Source organism: Chiloscyllium punctatum, unplaced genomic scaffold, assembly GCF_047496795.1.
Source record: "Chiloscyllium punctatum isolate Juve2018m unplaced genomic scaffold, sChiPun1.3 scaffold_204, whole genome shotgun sequence".
Classification (NCBI taxonomy): Eukaryota; Metazoa; Chordata; class Chondrichthyes; order Orectolobiformes; family Hemiscylliidae; genus Chiloscyllium; species Chiloscyllium punctatum.
Window position 1 is genome coordinate 43,833 of NW_027309938.1, and position 17,823 is coordinate 61,655.

Below are 17,823 nucleotides of genomic sequence, written 5' to 3' on the forward strand. Positions count from 1 at the left end.
GGGAAGTGGCAGCGGAAACCGAATGAAATGTGCCAGTTTAGACTGGGAGGGGTTTAATTACACTCTGTACAGGTCGCTAGTCCTGAATTAGAAACTCCTGCTCCCACGTTTGCAGCAAATGGGAAAATGTCTGCGGCCCTCAGGCAGTGATAGGTCCTGGGTTATAGCCGCCATCTTTATTGGGGGCAAGGTACAGCGAGGCGCATGGACATGTCCTCTTCCTGGGTGGGGGTGGGGCGATTTGAAGAGGAGCATTTACACATCAGACACATACCAGGGAAATATTTGTCTTTAATATTCATCTTGCACTGACTGTGAGCTTTGTCTTGTGATTTTTTTAAATCAGATATTAATTAAGAATAATTGAGACCGGGATCTCAACAGCATGTTTCTACAGTCAGCAGAGTCATCAGGATCTGAATATCATTGGCATTTAACTGTGGAACGAGAAAGGTTTGTCTGTTCTGTCTGTCGAAAAGTAGCTCATACGTTTAGGTAAAAACAATGTCCTGTGGCCCAACATTTCAACTCCCCTCCCACTCAGCAATGACATGGAGGTCCTGGGCCTCCTTCACCACCGCTCCCTCACCACCCGACGCCTGGAGGAAGAACGCCTCATCTTCCGCCTTTGAACACTTAAACCACAGGGCATCAATGTAGACTTCACCAGTTTCCTCATTTCGCCTTCCCCCACCTCACCCCAGTTCCAAACTTCCAGCTCAGCACTGTCCCCATGACTTGTCCTACCTGCCTATCTTCCTTTCCACCTATCCACTCCACGCTCCTCTCTGACCCATTACCTTCAGCATCACCCCAATCACCTATTGTACTCTTTCCTACGTTCTCCCCACCCCCACCCTCCTCTCATTTATCTCTCCACACTGCAGGCACCCTGTCTCTATTCCTGATGAAGGGCTTTTGCCCGAAACGTCGATTTTACTCCTCCTCGGATGCTGCCTGAACTGCTGTGCTTTTCCAGAACCACCCTATTCCAGACTCTCATATTTTTGTCAAACAAATAGCAGAAAAATGTACAAATTCATGGTTGGATCACCTTTGGGGTATGTGCACTGTTCTGGGCCGTGCAGCCCGGGAAGGAGATATTGGTCTGAGAGGGAACATAGATTTATCCAAACTACACCTCGACTCTTTGCAGGAACTGTCATGTTTAGACCCAGTCAACCACTTCATGATTTTAACCTGTGAACTCCTTGTTTTCAATTCCCTGTAAATTTCCCATTAAAATTTCTTTTGGACTCAAATTCCAGTAACCTTTTCACGTGGAATTTTCCAGATTCTGACAATTATCTGTTCATCCAGAAATTGCTGAATGCCATGTTGACGCTGAGTGCTGCTTGGCTCAATGAGAATGTTTTGGAGTTGGGTGAAAACAGAGGGAGATGCGACAGGGAGAAGGTGACGCTGAAACTCAGTTTTAGTTCAGGCCATTCAGAATTTCACATGGTCCCAATGGGAACAGCCAATTTGTAAGCGATACTGCGGAGTATTTGTTAACAGTTTTTAAAGTATAATATATCAGCTTAAGTAAAGATTGGGGCTATTGATTATAATGGACACGTTTGAAGTGAAGGAAGGTTGAAAGCTCTTTAAAATTCTCTTAATGGGAGTAACTAGCTGAATCTAGAGAGACATTGAGACAGGAACCTTCACACCCGTGGTGGGCTCCTCTTGTACAATGTGGGAAATAAGGGACGCTTCCAGTGTCCCTAACGGCTATGTGTGTAGGAAGTGTGTCCATCTGCGCTACTGGGAAACTGCTTTTCAGACCTGGAGCTGTGAGTGGACTCACTGTGGACCATCTATGATACTGAGAATATTATGGAGAGCACGTTTAGTGAGTTCATCACACTGCAGGTGAGGGTTACACAGGCACAAAGGGAATGGGTGACCATCACATCAAGTTAAAGGCTCAGCAAGGGAGTGAAGGAGTCCCATTGATCATCCCCTTCTCAAACAGATACTGTATACTGGTTGGAATTCTGTTGGTCGTTAATGGGTAGGGTCGCCTCTCGGGGAAATCAGCAACAGCCAGGGTCATGACACCACAGATAGCTCTGCTGCACCGAACAGGAGGAAAGACAGTTGCAGGGCTATAGTGACATGGGATCAATGGTCAGAGTAAGGGCAGGTACTTCTGTGGCCACAGACATGAATCAAGGATGGTATGTTACCTTCCTGGTGCTCGGATCTGTAATAGCATTGAGTGGCTACAGTGAGTTCTGTACCTGGAGGGTAAATAACCAATGGTTGTGGAACACACAGATAACAACGACATCGCGAAACAAAGGGATGAGGGCCTGAAATATGTATAAAGGAAAATCAGATATATTAAAATGAAAAGTAAGAATGTCAGAATTACACCCAGTGCCATGTGCTAGTGAGAGTAGGAACAAGAGGATAGATAAGCTGGATGTGTGGCTGGAGAAATGGTGTACCACAGAAGGGTTTAGATGTTCCAGGCACTGCGACCATTTCTGGGCTAAGTGAGACTTGTACCAGCCTGACTGGTTACCCCTGGGCAGGGCTGGGAGAAATCTACTGGTGGGGTGATTGCCAGTTCCATTGGTGAGATTGTAACTAGTCTGGCAGGGGGTTGGGAGCTAAAGAGTGGCTTAGATGGGCCAGATTCAGGTCAGGGGATGGGAGAAAGAGTCTTTGTGATGCAGGCAACAGCTCAGAAAGACAAAGGAAAGGAGAATTAAACGAGGATTGAGTCCTCTTCATCCATCAGTCCTGCCATCCCAGGGGTGAGAGTAAAAAAAATATGAAACCTTTTAAATGTCTATGACTCTAAGTGCCTCAGCAAAATCGTGGAAATCTGAAATAAAAACAAACAAAAAAAATTGCTGGAGATCCTCAGCAGGTCTGGGAGCATCTGAAACGGTGACAGTTGCAGGAAACATTGCAGTTTTGAAGACGTTGTATAATGCCATCCCACAATGTCCACTACTCCAGGCAAAATGTCCTCAGGCCCTCACATGTTTCAATACTGGCAGCACCCTTATAAATCTTTTCTGGACTTTTTCAGGTTTCCCAACATCTTTCCTATAGCAGGGATACTAGAATGTAAAGCAGTATGGGCATTCCAGAAGTGGCTGAGCCAATAAACTGTACAACCGAACCATGATCTCCCAACTCCTATACTCAATGCACTGCCCAATAACAGCTAGCACAGCAAACACCACCTTCACCGACCTGTCTACCTTCAGCCCCACTTTCAAGGAACTATCAAACCACTCTGCACAGTGTATTTGTTCGTCAACACTTCCCAGGAACTTGTTATTATGGGGCTGAGTCCTATCTTCCTGAAATCAGGGAGACTAGATTTGAATGTGGTATTCTAAAGCTGGCCTCACCAATGCCCTGTACAGCCACAACGTGAACTCCTGACTCTTATACTCAGTGACAGAATCCATACAGTGTGGAAGTAGCCCATTCAGCCCATGAGACCTTACCAACCATCGGAATAGCATCCCACCTGAACCATGTGACCCAGCATTACCCACAGTTAATCCACCTAACCTGCACGTCTTTGGATTTTTTGAGGAAACCAGAGCGCCCAGAGGATGCCCGTGCAAACACACAGAGGGATAATGTGCAAACACGACAGACTGGAATCGAACCCAGGTCCCCTTATTGATGAGTGCACTGACCCATAAAGGTCAGCGTCCCAAATGCAGTCTTCAGCACCCAGTCTCCCTGAAACTTGACTTTCCAGGAACTATGCAGTTCTGAGCTCTTCAGAGTGATTGAAAGTGAGGAGGAGAAAACAGGAACAGGGTTGAGTTGTCGATCTATAAAATAACTCTCTGTTCCCCTCTCTCGGTTTCCCTCCCCCCTCTGTTCCACTCCCCGTTCTCTGATTCTCCCCTGCCTCTGCCTGTCCTCCCCTGCCCCCATCTCTGTCCTCACCTGTGCGACCACTCTCAATCCCCACATTCTCTCTTTCCCCCCACACTCTCTGCCTACTCTCCCCTCCCTCTCACCTAGTTCTGTATACCCTAACCACAGGGAAAAGACCTTGTCTATTTGCCCTACCCATGACCGGCTGATTTTATAAATCTCTATCAGGTCACCCCTCGGCCTCCGACCTGCAGGGAAAACACCCTATCCAACGCTGGCAACATCCTTGTAATTCTTTTCTGACCCCTTTCAAGTTTGAGAACATCCTTCCGATAAGAAGGAGACCAGAATTGCTGGAATATTTCAAAAGTTGCCTAATCAATGTCCTGTACAGCCACAGTATGACATCCCAACACCTATACTACATTCTCTGACCAATAAATGAAAGCATACCAACTACCTTCTTCACTATCCTATCCACCTGTGACTCTACTTTTGAGGAACTATAAACCTGCACTCCAAGGTCTCTTTGTTTCACAACACTCCCTAGGAAGTTACTATTAACTGCAAAAGTCCTCCCCAGGTTTGCTTTCCTGGAGCATCTCACATTTTTGTAAACTGAACGCCTCAGCCCATTCGCCCATCTGATCGAGATCCCATTGTACTCTGAGGTAATCTTTTTCACTGTCCACTACACTGCCAATTTTGGTGTCATCTGCAAACATGCTAACAATACCTCTTATGTTCTCATCCAAATCATTGATATAAATCGCAAACAGTAGTGGATTCAGCACCGATCTTTGTGACATTCCATTGGTCACAGGCCTCCAGCCTGAAAAGCATCACTCTACCACCACTCTCTGTCTTCGACCTTTGAACCAGTTCTATATTCAAATGGCTAGTTCTCCCAGTATCCCATGAGATCTAACCTTGCGAACCAATCTCCCATGAGGAACCTTGTCGAATGCCTTACTGAAGTCCATGAAGATCATGTGCACCGCTCTGCCCTCATCAATCCGCTTTGTCACTTCTTCAGTAAACTCAGTCCAGTTCATGAGTCATGATTTCCCCCGCACAAGGCTGTTATTGATATCCAGGACTTAACTCTGTACATTGGGGTCTGCGTCGCCCAGTTATAGGATTTAATATTCTGGATAACGTTCACGTACACCAGCTTTGTGTTTGTGACTGCGTATTGAGTCTTGTTAATAACACCAACACAGGTGAGTTCCTCTTGAAAGGCAGTCCCTATATCCCTACCCCCTCCCCCCTGCTCTGTCTCCTCCATCCCCACCATAGACAGTAAGTACGAGGAGCTCAAGGAGTTTCCATGTGAGTGAGGTTGTGAAAATCTTCCCTTCTTTCCACGAGCCCACCATGAAATGGTGGTAGTGTCCTTACCTCTGGACCCAGAGAATCGGGTTCAGAGTTTGGTAACAGCGGCTTTGAAGAGGCTGATTGGAAAACATGCCCAAGCCACCAGGCCATACTGTCTCCCAGCTGTCCCTGCCTGAGTCTCCAAACAGAACCTTCCTGTAGTTTCTCTCCTGTCAGACTCTCCCATTACTCAGTTTGTCCAGTATCCCCTCCTGCTGCTGCACTGATCCTGTCCCTCACTGACCTGTCCATCCTCCAGTGTCCTCCACATTCATTCATTGTTTACAATCCCATTGTCCCAGTCCTCCAGCCCCGCCCCCTCCACTCTATTGAGCAGCAGCTGATAACAATCCTCCAGGATTCTGTGTGATCGAGAGCATGTTCCGTAGGAAGGGAGATCAGTGCACGGGCGCAGTGCTGGCCAGTTGTTGGCGTATGTGCAGGGCGGGTCAGTGCCAGGGAGGGAGGCTGTGGATGTGTGGGATTAATCTGTCATTGCCAGCTCCCTTCCTTCTTTCCTCTGAGAACCCGACCCAGGGGAATAGCCCTTTGCGTGGTATCCTGACGAGTGGTCAAAAAATCAATGGGGGAGCATTTTGCAGCAAGTTGTCAGAACTCTTATGAATAGTCAGGATTGTTATGGAAAATGACAAGGATGAGCCTCCAATTGGAGTTCTAATTTGTTTAATTTTAGTTCAACCAGATATGATTTGGCCAGTGTGTGCAGAATGATTCTCATCAGAGAATGGGGGTTCTGGGAGATGGGGGGAGGATTCACCAACACCCTGGAGGCTCCAAATCAAACTCATTGATTTGGTTCTTCATCTGCAGACAGCAGCTCGGAAACTGAATTCAAGGCGAGGAGAGAGATTGTGAGAACTGGGTGTGGAGGAAACGAGGGATGAGATTGGTTTGGATTTCAGTTAACAAGAGAGAGAAATTGTGAGACTGAGATTTAAAGCTTTGGGGGAACAAGGAAACTACAATTTAATACTATCATTGTCCTATAAAGTTCCATCCTGTATTAACAATGGTGACTTGTTTTTTTCTGTTGTAGGGTACGGAAAGGGTGGATTTGCAGATGAGAAATTCAAATTGAATTTCATGTTCAGATCTGATAGTTACTTGATCCGTCCCGATCTGAATATCATTGGCCTTTTCATCTGGAAGGAAAGGTGTGCATTCTGTCCGTGGGTGGATATTTCAAATCTCAGTGTGACTGCAAAAGTACTGAGACACAGCCAAGTCCATGTTAACGTGCTTTGAGGCTTTGAATGGAGGCTGGTTGTCAGTGTTATCTCCGTGGCAACGGCAGTTTAAAAAGTCTAGTTCAATTCAGCACTTTATATTTAAACAACACATCCCTCCCCAACACCTCCGTGGCTCAGTCAAGTACTTGACAGGTGCTTCAGTTTCGGTGGGGTTGTCTGTCAGGATTCTCATGTGGAGGAGCCGGTGATGGAATGGAGTGGACAAAGTTAAAAATCACACGACACTAGGCTATAGTCCAACAGGTTTATTAGGAAGCACTAGCTTTCCAAGCACGATGTAATTTTTAACTTTATCAGGTTCATCTCTATGCTGACAGACTTCTTCAGATAAGTACTTCAACAATTAAATAGGCCATATGTTCCCCACGCAATAGGTTTCCTCGAGCAGTGTAAACTGCTATTCTTGCCCTGGGGATAGCTGCTCATTTGTAGACCCAGTCAAAATCCCATCAAGCGTTTTGTTGATCTTTAAAGTTGTTCTAATCTCCTAGTTTCTCCTTGGTCTTTGCCAATTTGTATCCCTTCTGTTTCAATTTGGTAGACTCCCTTATTTCCTTAGACACAAATGGCAGATTACTCCTTTCCCTACAGTCCTTCCTTTTCACTAATATATAATTTTGCTGTGCACTTTGAAAAATTACTGCCTCATCCTGTTGTCGTCTACTTTGTTTAAGCACAGGATCTTGGGATTGGATTTAATCTTCCAGCTTGCCATCTGTGTTATAAATTCAATCAGACTTCTCACAAGTCTTTTATCAGATTACAAGGGGAGGCGATGTTACCTGGGTGTTTTGGTTTTCATTGTCGGAGACCTTGGCTTTTGTAATAAAGTATAGAATAGATATTCACAACAGAGAATTTTGAATGCTGTGAATGTACTACGCAGTCTAAAACCATAAATCACTGTCTCCCCTCAGTTTAAAATTGCAAAATCATGATCTTCTACACACTTCCTCACTATCTAAGTTTGGAACGCTAATCCACCTGACTATCCTGCATTTTCCGAAAATCTCCTTTAGTGAAGGTGGTGAGTTTTGGATTCAGCTTTGCAGTTATTACCGTAAGAAGATAAGCACTGGGCACAGGAGAGGCAATGCAGCCCTTCGAACCAGCTCCACCATTTAATACGGTGATGATTGAGCTCACCTCGGCCTCAGCTGGATTTTCCCGCCTGCTCTCTCTCACCCTTCACCTCATTGCGAATTAAACATCTGTATCTCTTCATTAAATTTGCGCATTGCCCTGGCATCCACCACACTTTGAATAGGGAATTCCACAGATTCACAGCACATTGAGACAAGTACATTCTTCCTCATGAGAATAGAATAGAGTCCCTATAGTGCAGAAACAAGGTATTCGTTCATCGATTCCACACCAACGCTATGATGAGCATCCCATTCAGACCCACTCGTTCCTGTAACCCTGCTTTTGCAATGGCTAATGGTTTAACATGCAAATGTATAGCAAATAAGTATGGCCAATTCACCTAACCTGCACATCTTTGGATTGTGGGAGGAAACTGGAGCACCCAGAAGAAACCCACTCAGACATGGGGAGAGCGTGTAAACTCCACCCATTCGCCTATGGCTGGAATCAAACCCAGGTCCCTGAAGCTCTGAGGCAGCAGTGCTATCCACTGAGCCACCTCTGCTACAAATCTACTTTGCCTCATTAACCTCCCCACCCCCACAATTGGTTGAATCTATGTTGCTTATGTCAGAAATCAGGTTTTGGAAGCAGATGTCTCAGTAAAACCCAATGACAGCCCATATGTCCTGCGTGTCTGAATGGGGATTCTATACACAACAACATCCAGCCCACACTTTCCAGAGATAGGGCTCCAGTGGCTTCATGGGGACTACAGCTCACACAATCCCTAAGGCAGGGACTACACGTGTGAGGGGAAACCCGGCACTGCACATGTACACATTGAGGGCCGATTTTGGAGCATGTGCTTTGGGGTTACTAGCGGAAAGTATTTCACACTGTGATTGGCTGGAGGAGGAATGCATCTGCTTGTAGTATTGATCTGTAGGTGCGTTAAAGTGTCATCACACCCATGTGGGACCAAGTTCCATCCCCAACTCATTGTAATGCTTGGAATCGACCAAGGGGAAACACAGAAGGATCTGACCCATTCTCCCAGACTGAAGGTTCCTCTTCTGTCCATGATCTGCCACCTCCCTTTCTATTTCCGTATGTTGCATTCTACTGTTACATTATTGACTTGCAGCAACGAAAGGGAAAGGAAGTTAACCCAGAAAGGGTGCAGAGTGTAACCAGGGAGGGAATTGGTGGCATGGATCTGTTTATCCGTAACTCCAAGAGAATAGGGAGGGTGTACATTAGTGGTAGCAGAGTCAGAACGGTGGGAGAGAGTAAGTGGACTGGAGGATTACAACTTTGGGGGGAGAAAGGGTAAAAAAAATATTCTGGAGAAACTAGAATAGTCTGTTCTGAATTTCTATTCTGTGCATATTCCTTTACACAGGGTGCGAGATGGTGAAGATTTGCAGACTGAAATCTCAAAATCATGTGCAGATTGTGATTAAGTTAACCAGAATTTGAAGAACCAAAGATGGAGAATCACTCAGACAAAACCCTACAACACTCCCCCTCACAGCATTGTCGGTCTATCTGCGCCAAATGGACTGTGAGTGGTTTAAGATGGCAGTTCATGACCATCTTCTCAAGGGTATCTAGAGATGGGGAATAAATGCTGGCTGAGCCAGTGATGCCCATATCCTGGAAATGGGTTCTATATCTATTTACTGAAACCCAGTTGATGTTATGGCAGGATGATGAGGGACGCTGAGTGTATCCTCCAGGAGGCAGCACCATCACATTACCCCTGCCTACACCCACACAGTAACACAGCAACGTCACTGGAAAAAAAGGCAGAGAAGCCCAAGGAGGACTGAGATATAGTTCGTCGAGGTAAAGTCATCAAAGTGGATTGGAATACAGCAGGAACAGGAGACTGAGCGGGATGGTCAGCTGTTTACCATTGAATGGTGGAGCAGGAACGAAAGGCCGAATGGTCTCCTCCTGCTGCTACCTCCCAGGTATGTGTATAGTCATGGAGCCCGGGTAGGAAGAAGGGGGCAGGGATTCTCCAGGAGATTGCACTTCCACAACAGTTTTCAGTGAGGGATGGTTTGATGGATGTTATTTAACATTTATCTTTAACACAAGGTTTGTGAATTTGTTTTTTTTAAAGCAAATGTACAAGTTTATTCCACAATAAATAAAACTAAAAGAATCGAAACTATCTGCATATAACAGCTTTTAAAATTTCAAATTCACTTGAGAACAAAATCCTGTCTACTCCTGGACACCACCACTTTCCAGTTACTCAAACTCCAGGGAAATATTCCCTCCCTGTCTGAGCCTTTGGTTTGATTTAACTCCTTTTCAGTTCTCATTCTGTGAGTTGTGAAGCATTCTTTTTTCCCCATTTCTCTTATCCAGAAGTGTTATCACACACAGCTGAGCAACGTTCCCACCATCAACATCATTATTCCATTATTTTGCTTTTTGTTAACATATAATCACCAGCAGTAGCACACCAGTGTCATCAGTTGAATATTTACAAACAAAGCCCATTATGTGCAAAGCAAACCATCACAAGTGACAGAGTGGGAAGGGACTAAATCAAAGTAGAGTTGAAGGTGAGGGGGCAGTGGTGGAGATGAAGCGCTGTATCCCCTGCGGTGCCCACCTCTATCTAAAGGCATCGAGAGCATTGATATACACCACATGCTCCTTCTCCAAGGACACTGTGCTGCATCGCCTTTATCCTCAATCGTAGAATAGAATCCCTACAGTGTGGAAGGAGAGCATTGGCCCATCAGACCACACCGATCATCCGAAGAACATCACGCCCAGAGCACTCCATCCCTGTAACACTGCATTTCCCATGGCTGATCCACCTAGTCTGCACATTCCTGGACACTGTGGACAATTCAGCATAAGTGGTCCACCTAACCTGCACAACTTTGGACTGTGGGAGGACACCAGAGCACCTGGAGGGGACCCACACTATCCTGGGGAGAATGTGGGAACTCCACACAGTGTGTTGACCAACGCTGGACTCCAACCTTGTACCTGGTGCTGTGAAGCAGCCGTGCTACGATCATAATTTAAATCAAAACAGATGATCATTGCTCATTGTCACATTGCTGTTTGTGGAGACTTACTGCCCAGAGAGACACCCTGAGGTTCAGAAAGTGGCAATATAAATTCAGTCAACTCCAGCCCAATTCATGTGATTAACAACAACATCAATACTCCAACAGTGTCATCATGTACAAGGTCCAGTCCTGACTCTGATGAACAGTAACTCCAGAATCAGTGTCCTGCAGTGACGTGTGAACTCTATCCCACATGGAGCAGGTAGATGACCACTTCCCTGTGTGCACTTACTAGTCTCTCAGTAGTGTTGAAGACTGTGCAAATCCCTTGTCACACAGAGAGGTAAACAATTCCTACCCAGTGTTAGGGGGCAGGATGAGTCACTGACTCCATTCTCACACACACAACATCTGAATGGTCTCTCCCCTGTGTGGGCTCACTGGGGTCCCGGGGGGCAGGATGAATCACTGAATCCCTTCCCACACACTGACCATCTGAATGGCCTCTCCCCCAATGTGGGCTCACTGGGGACTCCGCAAGTGCTGCATTTGAGTGAATCTCTCCCCACACTGGGAGCAAGTGACTGACCTTTCTCCAGAGTGAGATTGCTGGTGTTTCAGCAGGTCACTGAGTGAATCCTTTCCGATACACGGAGCAGGTGAATGGCCTCTCCCCGGTGGGAATGCACAAATGTCTCCGCTAGTCAGAGATTTGAATGAATCCTTTCTCATACATGGAGCAGGTGAAGAATCTAAATCCATTGTGCCCTCTCTGGTGCCTCAGCAGATTGCAAGATCGAGTAAATCCCTTCCCATACGTGGGGCAGGTGAACGGCCTCTCCCCAGTGTGACTGTGTCGGTGAATGTCCCACTGGGAGGGGTAAGTGAATTCCTAATTCTAATTGAGCCCAATCTCATTCTGCTCGGACCAGAACCTGTTCCCGAGAGAGTTGCAGGAAAGGCAGAATGCTCAGCTGCAGCTGCTCACCTGACCAGTCACCAGACCCGAAAGGTTCACTCTACACAGATGCTGCCAGACCTGCTGAATCTTTCCAGCAATTTCTGTTTTTGTTTCTGATTTTCCAGCATTTTCAGATGTTTAGTTTTCCAGTACTCATCTTGTCTGTTGCAGAGGAGTTTATTGATGAAGTTAGAGGGTTTTGAAAATCGTACGTCAGGACACACATCAGCTATGATGATCATGAATGGCAGAGCAGGGTTAAGGGGCTAAATGGCCTCTTCCTGTTTCGATGAAAGTTATCCATCTGCAGCTTGTGGTAACATGTCCCCTCACTGCTCACTTCACCTCCATGTCTAACACATTGTTACTGACTGAACAAACCTCCTGTGTTTGAACTAAACCTGCTCATGTTCAGTGGCTCCCTCTCCTACCACGCGGGTTTAACTCTCATCATGGAATGCTGTCTCGTATTACTGCGGGAATGCGCACAAAGGACTAATCCTGGAGTCTGTTTCCCCTGGGATCCACAAAGCCCGTTTATTTCCTTCTTCCTCTCTCATTCTGGCTATTGAACTCTTGGTTTCAATCCAATCCCCTGTCATGCTCTTCAACATGCCCATGTGGGTGGACTAGAGGCAGCTGGAATTTAATGAAGGGATGTGGGGATTAGGCGGAAGTACGAGGAGAGGTGACAGCAAATAAAGCTCTCATTGTAACGGCAGAGTTTCTCCATGACCCAGTGAGTGGTGAGGCACCTGAGTTTGTGGGGGAGGCAGATTCAATCGGGGATTTGGGAAAACACTCAGAGACTGACCTATCCATCTGATGGTTAACACAGTTAGGTAGACTTAAACCAGAATACACATTTAGATAGCACCTTTGATGACCTGGGGTAAGATAACATGTTTCCAGCCAATGATTTCAACCTCAAATCTCTGAAAACGCAGACACAAAGCTTCCTATTTGTACTAGGCTGTCTCTCAACCACCTCTTTTCTTGGGAAAATTGTTTTAGGTTGTCTAGCCTTTGCTTGTGATCATAACCTCTATGTTCCTGTAGAATTTGTGACTGAAACTTTATTTTCCTGATCCTTTTGAGTGATGCCATCAGCAGAAACATGTCCTGACCTGTGAGGAATTTCGGTTGGAGTATTTGTATTTACAAATTCATTCTTACCCTCACGTACAGTGTGAAATTGCTGTAAAACAAAAGGAATGGAATGAGTGAGAACACACAGAAACAAAAAGGCAGCGTGTGTATCTGAGCTGAATGAACCTGGCATGAGGAAAACGTGACGACAATCAAAGCTAGTTAGAGTCACACAATCCCTTAAGCACACAAACAGGCTATTCGGTCCATCGAGTCGGCAATGATCTGCTGTCTCACTCTACCCTCATAACCCCACATTAACCATGGCTAACCCAACCCACCTAAATTGTACACGACAGACCATGTTAGCATGGCTAATAGAGCAAACCTGCATATCTGTGGGAGGGTCACAGATTCCATCCAAATGCTCGGAATTGTGGATGAAGGCTCACAAATACTTTTGTCTAATGCAAATGCTGTATTTTTCAAAATAAAATCTGGGGGGCACTGCAACCAGAAAGATTTCCAATTATCTCTAGAGGAAGAGAATTCAAAACTCGAGCCACTAACCCAGGGGGTGCAGTGTAAGTTACAGAGATCTGGGAACCATCAGAAATGTAGCAGGTTGTGAGTAAGGTGGTGGTGAGACAAGGACAAAATGACAGTCTGTCGCACCGGGGAAGGCAGGAGAGATTAAATAGCAGAAATGGTAGTCCCTCAAGGCCCCGGGGAATAGTTTTAGGTCTGGGAAAGATACAAGGAAACATGGTGTGCAGCTGTCAAAGATATACATTGAGAAAATAGATTATAATAACGTAGAAGGCAGAGTTCACAGTCTGAAATTTTTGCTCTCATTGGTGAGTACAGAACGCCGTAAAGCTGGGGTAGTTCTCTGATAGCCAACACATACAGGATAGGCCAAGTGGCCTCGATTTGTGCTATAACTCTCTGATAATTTTATTGTGACATTTGGAATTCAGGTCAGATGAAGTTTAACTTCTCAAATTGGACTGGGGTTTAATATTCTGGAGAAATGTCAAATGAATCGCATTGATCCCATTCTGCAGACTTTAGTCCATAGCCCTGCATGTTCCAGCATCTCAGTTACATCCATATCCTTTTATTCTAATGTGATGCTGGTTACTGCCTCTGTCACCCCATCAATGAGTTCCTGCTCCCCACCATGTCTGAGGGAAATGAATTCTCCCTTCCTCTTTTTTTTCTGAGAATTAACTTCAGTCTAAAACCTTCAGTTCCTGACAGCTCTGTTAATGAATGGCTGTTTCCTTTCCACTTTACCTGGATTCCTCAGCATTTTATTACTTCAATTAAATCTCAGCACATCTTCCTTGTATACACTCCTCACCCCCAGCCTATCCAATCTTTCGTCAGAGCAGAATTTGTCCAATCTGAGTAACAATCTGATCACTCTCATCTGTACCCTCTCTGGTCAGAACACAACAACACTGGAATGTGAGGACTAGGAGTGAGTGCAGGACTTTAGCCGTGGTCAGACCAGTATTCCTGACATTTCCAGTGTCACCTCCGTGTTCTTGTGGTTGTCGCTGACACAAGAAGTATCCTAGTTTTCCCGCATGGAAATGCATGTGCACTCCATGGGACTGGGATTCCCTACCATGTGTTTATTGTTAACTAATCCTAAATTAACTTCAGATTTAAACAAGATTATCAGCTACCCATCAATCAACTTCTTTCATTATACTCAAGTCACCTTACTTCTTAAAATCTCTTTAAAATTATTGCTATCTAAACACAACAGGGTTTAATTTGATGAACAATTATTCAGGTGTATTCACTGTTACAATCACTTGAAGATTATCTTTACCTTCAGCTACATCTGGTGAATTGAACACTGATTGTAATTGTATGAATATCAAATGGACTTGGGTTTTATGCTAATTAATCCAGTCTGACATTCTTGTTGATTAATATCTTGCAGAGAACTGTCCTCAGAACTCCAGCTGTGCTTTGACTTCAATCACAACTGGATGTGGATGGACAGAGATCTTAGATCTGTTCTGTTGTTTCCAGAATTGCTTTGCTCTGTCTATCACTTGCTGCTTGTGCTGTTTGGAATACAAGTAATCCTCTTTGGTAACTTCATCAGGTTAACAGCTCATTTTTAGGTATTCATGCTGCTGTTACTGGCATGCCCTCCTGAATTCTCACAGTTGATTGAGGATTGATCCTCTGGTTTGATGGTAAGAGGTAAGTTGGGGGATATGCTGGGCCGTTATTCTGCAAATTTTGTTGGCGTACAATTCTACTGCTATTAATGGAAGTAAAGAGCGAAACCCTTACACTGTAGGCCCGATATACAAGAAGCTACATGCAGTATCATGAACACTGATAGGCCAAGAAATGAAATGAAGGACCATCACTGTACAATGATACAGGATCACAACTGCAGCAAGGGGAGATTAAGAGCCAACTTGACATAGGAGTAGGGAAAGAAGCAGCTGATCAGATTGTCTCCTTCATAGTCACAAAGGGACTCTGTGAGATTATTGTATTGTTGGAGGTGAGGATGGAGGAGGTTGGGGAGATAAAGAGCCCTTCAAAATAAACTAATCTGCCCGAGAGTTATGTGATCGACTTGATTGCCATGCATTTAACAGAAACCTAATTGAAACTGTTTTTATTCACAAAAGATAACAAAACTGACACTGTTTCCAATCATCATCAGAAACACGGTTCCGAGATGAATGTTAATAGCCCATCAACATTCAAACTCCTGTAATCATTCAGCAAACTTATGCATGATTAATCAGTCCTGATGAACCAGAAAATCACTGTTCACTCTGTGCAGATAAACAGTGATGTGGGGAAGTACTGGCCGAGTGGTATTGTCGTGAGACAGTTAATCGAAAGTCCCAGGAAAAGTTCTGAAGACCTGGGTTCAAAGCCTGCTGCAGCAGATGGGGGAATTTGAATTCAATAAAAAAAACCTCTGGAATTTCAGAATCTAATTGTGGCCATTAATCGGTTGTCAGAAAAACCTATCTGGTTCACTAATGCCCTTTCAGGAAGGAAGCTGCCATCCTTACCTGGTCTGGCCTACATTGTGACCTCAGACCCACAGTAATGTCGTTGACTCTTACCTGCCCTCTGGGTAATTAGGGATGGGCAGTAAATGCTGCTGGGCCAGCGACACCCTCATCCTGTGAATGAATAAAGGAAAATAAAAGTCTCTACCCAGTGTGAATCTGTACATGTTCAACAGTGTTGTGAACATTTCCAAAACTTAGTTCGCTATATAGAAAACTTTATGAACATTACAACTGCCAAAATTATTGTTCACTCCTTGGTGTGAACAAGAGAAAAAATATCCTTCTCCTGTGGTTATGAGTAAATTCCCTGATGTTTCAGTAGGATGGATGCATGAGGGAATCCCTCCACCTCACACACAGAGCATGTGAATAGTTTCTCCCCAGTCTGACTGGTTTGTCCAGTTTCCCGGTGGGATAGGTAAAGAGTTCCCTTCTGGCATTCCCCACATTTCCAGTCTCTCCCTGGTGTGGCTGCACTGGTGTTTTGCCATTTCAGATAAATGCCGGCAGACTGTTACACACACCGTGTAGGTGTGTTACTTCCCAGTCTAAATGCTGCTGTTTTCTGTTGAAAACCTTTTGATAATTTGGTTCCAATGATCTGTTAGCGGCTGTGGAAACCCCGTCCCCCCCCCCACCACCCCCACCCCCATTCCTGAGGAAGGGTTTACGCCTGAAACATCGATTCTCCTGCTCCTCACATGCTGCCTGACCGGCTGTGCTTTTCCAGCACAACACTTTTTGAAACTGATAAACAGAATGACTGTCAGAGCTGGATGTGGTTTTGCCTGAATCCTTTGACCCAACCCTTCACAGGATTGGGACAGTTCAAGGCACGTCTCTATGAAATGGGATGGATTTGCAGAATCCAAACAGGCATTATGTCGTAACTCCTTGCACCAGGATATAGATATCATCGCCCTGATGACTGTGGAAGGAACCATTGTTCATTTCCACAATCTGTTAGAAAGCATTTCAGGTATTGGTGTGGCTGTAGATGTTCTGAGATATTTACAATCCTGGGTAGACCATCCTGGAGCAGGTGTTCAGTTCAGTGTACCCGAACTGCCCGCCCCCCCAACCAACAACCCAGCATAAAGCAGTAAACATTATCTCCTGCTGTGGAAGCACAGCCTGTATTAGTCTGAGAAGGAACACTGAGCAGATTTACCTCAATGATAATTTAACCCCATGAAGGCAAGTGACCAGAGCAAGTTAAGCAAGTCCAAATAAAATGCATTATACCACAAAAAGAGGCCCATCAAATCCAAGCTGGCTCTCTGCAGCAGAATCCCAAATTCGCATGCCCCATATGCCCCCTACACTCAACAAGTTCATTTCCCTCAGACCTCTTATCATTGTTTTTAATCAATCATTGATCTTCTCTACGTACATCACCATAACAGGCAGCATGTTCTGCATATTTCCAACCAATACAGTCAGCAGGCACACTTGCTCATCTCCCGCTGTCTCAAAACCTTACATCTGACCTTAATTCTTGTGCCATCTGAATATCATTGACTTTTTCTGTTGGAAGGAAAGGTGTGCATTCCGTCTGTGGATGATTATTACAAATGTCGGTGTGACTGGAAAAAGTACTCTGTGGTTTATGGCTTTGAATGGAGGCTGTATATTGGGATTATCTCCAAGACAATAGCACCTCACATTTATCCCCCTCCATCCACGCATCAATGAATTTAATATACGCTGTGATGTCAAACACTTCTTCTGCAAACTCCGTGCTCAGTTTTACAATCAGGACTCCCGCACACCTTCCCAGGACCCCTTTGCCAGCCTCCAACACGCTCCATCCACCTGGACACCCCGTGCTGGCCTATTCCCTGGCCTAGATGTCTACATTTCCAACTGCCGCTGAGACATTAACTACCTCAACCTGTCTACCCCCTCCCCCACTCCAAACTCTCACCATCGTGACGCACCGCACTCCACTCCCTCTGCTCCAATTCAAACCTCACCATCAAACCAGCAGATAAAGGGGATGCAGTGGTAGTTTGGCGCACTGACCGCTACACTGCTGAAGTCAGATGCCAACTCAA

At 45.3% G+C, this 17,823-nt stretch overlaps 1 long non-coding RNA gene across 1 annotated transcript in view; it reads left to right on the plus strand.

Moving 5' to 3' along the window:
* The window catches only part of LOC140471924 (uncharacterized), a 39,922-nt gene extending 30,221 nt beyond the window's left edge, over positions 1-9,701 (plus strand). Inside the window, exons 4-6 of the long non-coding RNA XR_011957284.1 lie at positions 347-453; positions 6,299-6,416; positions 9,004-9,701. This is a non-coding gene — a long non-coding RNA (uncharacterized lncRNA). The remainder of the gene's footprint in view (positions 1-346; positions 454-6,298; positions 6,417-9,003) is intronic.
* Positions 9,702-17,823: the final 8,122 nt, after the last annotated feature.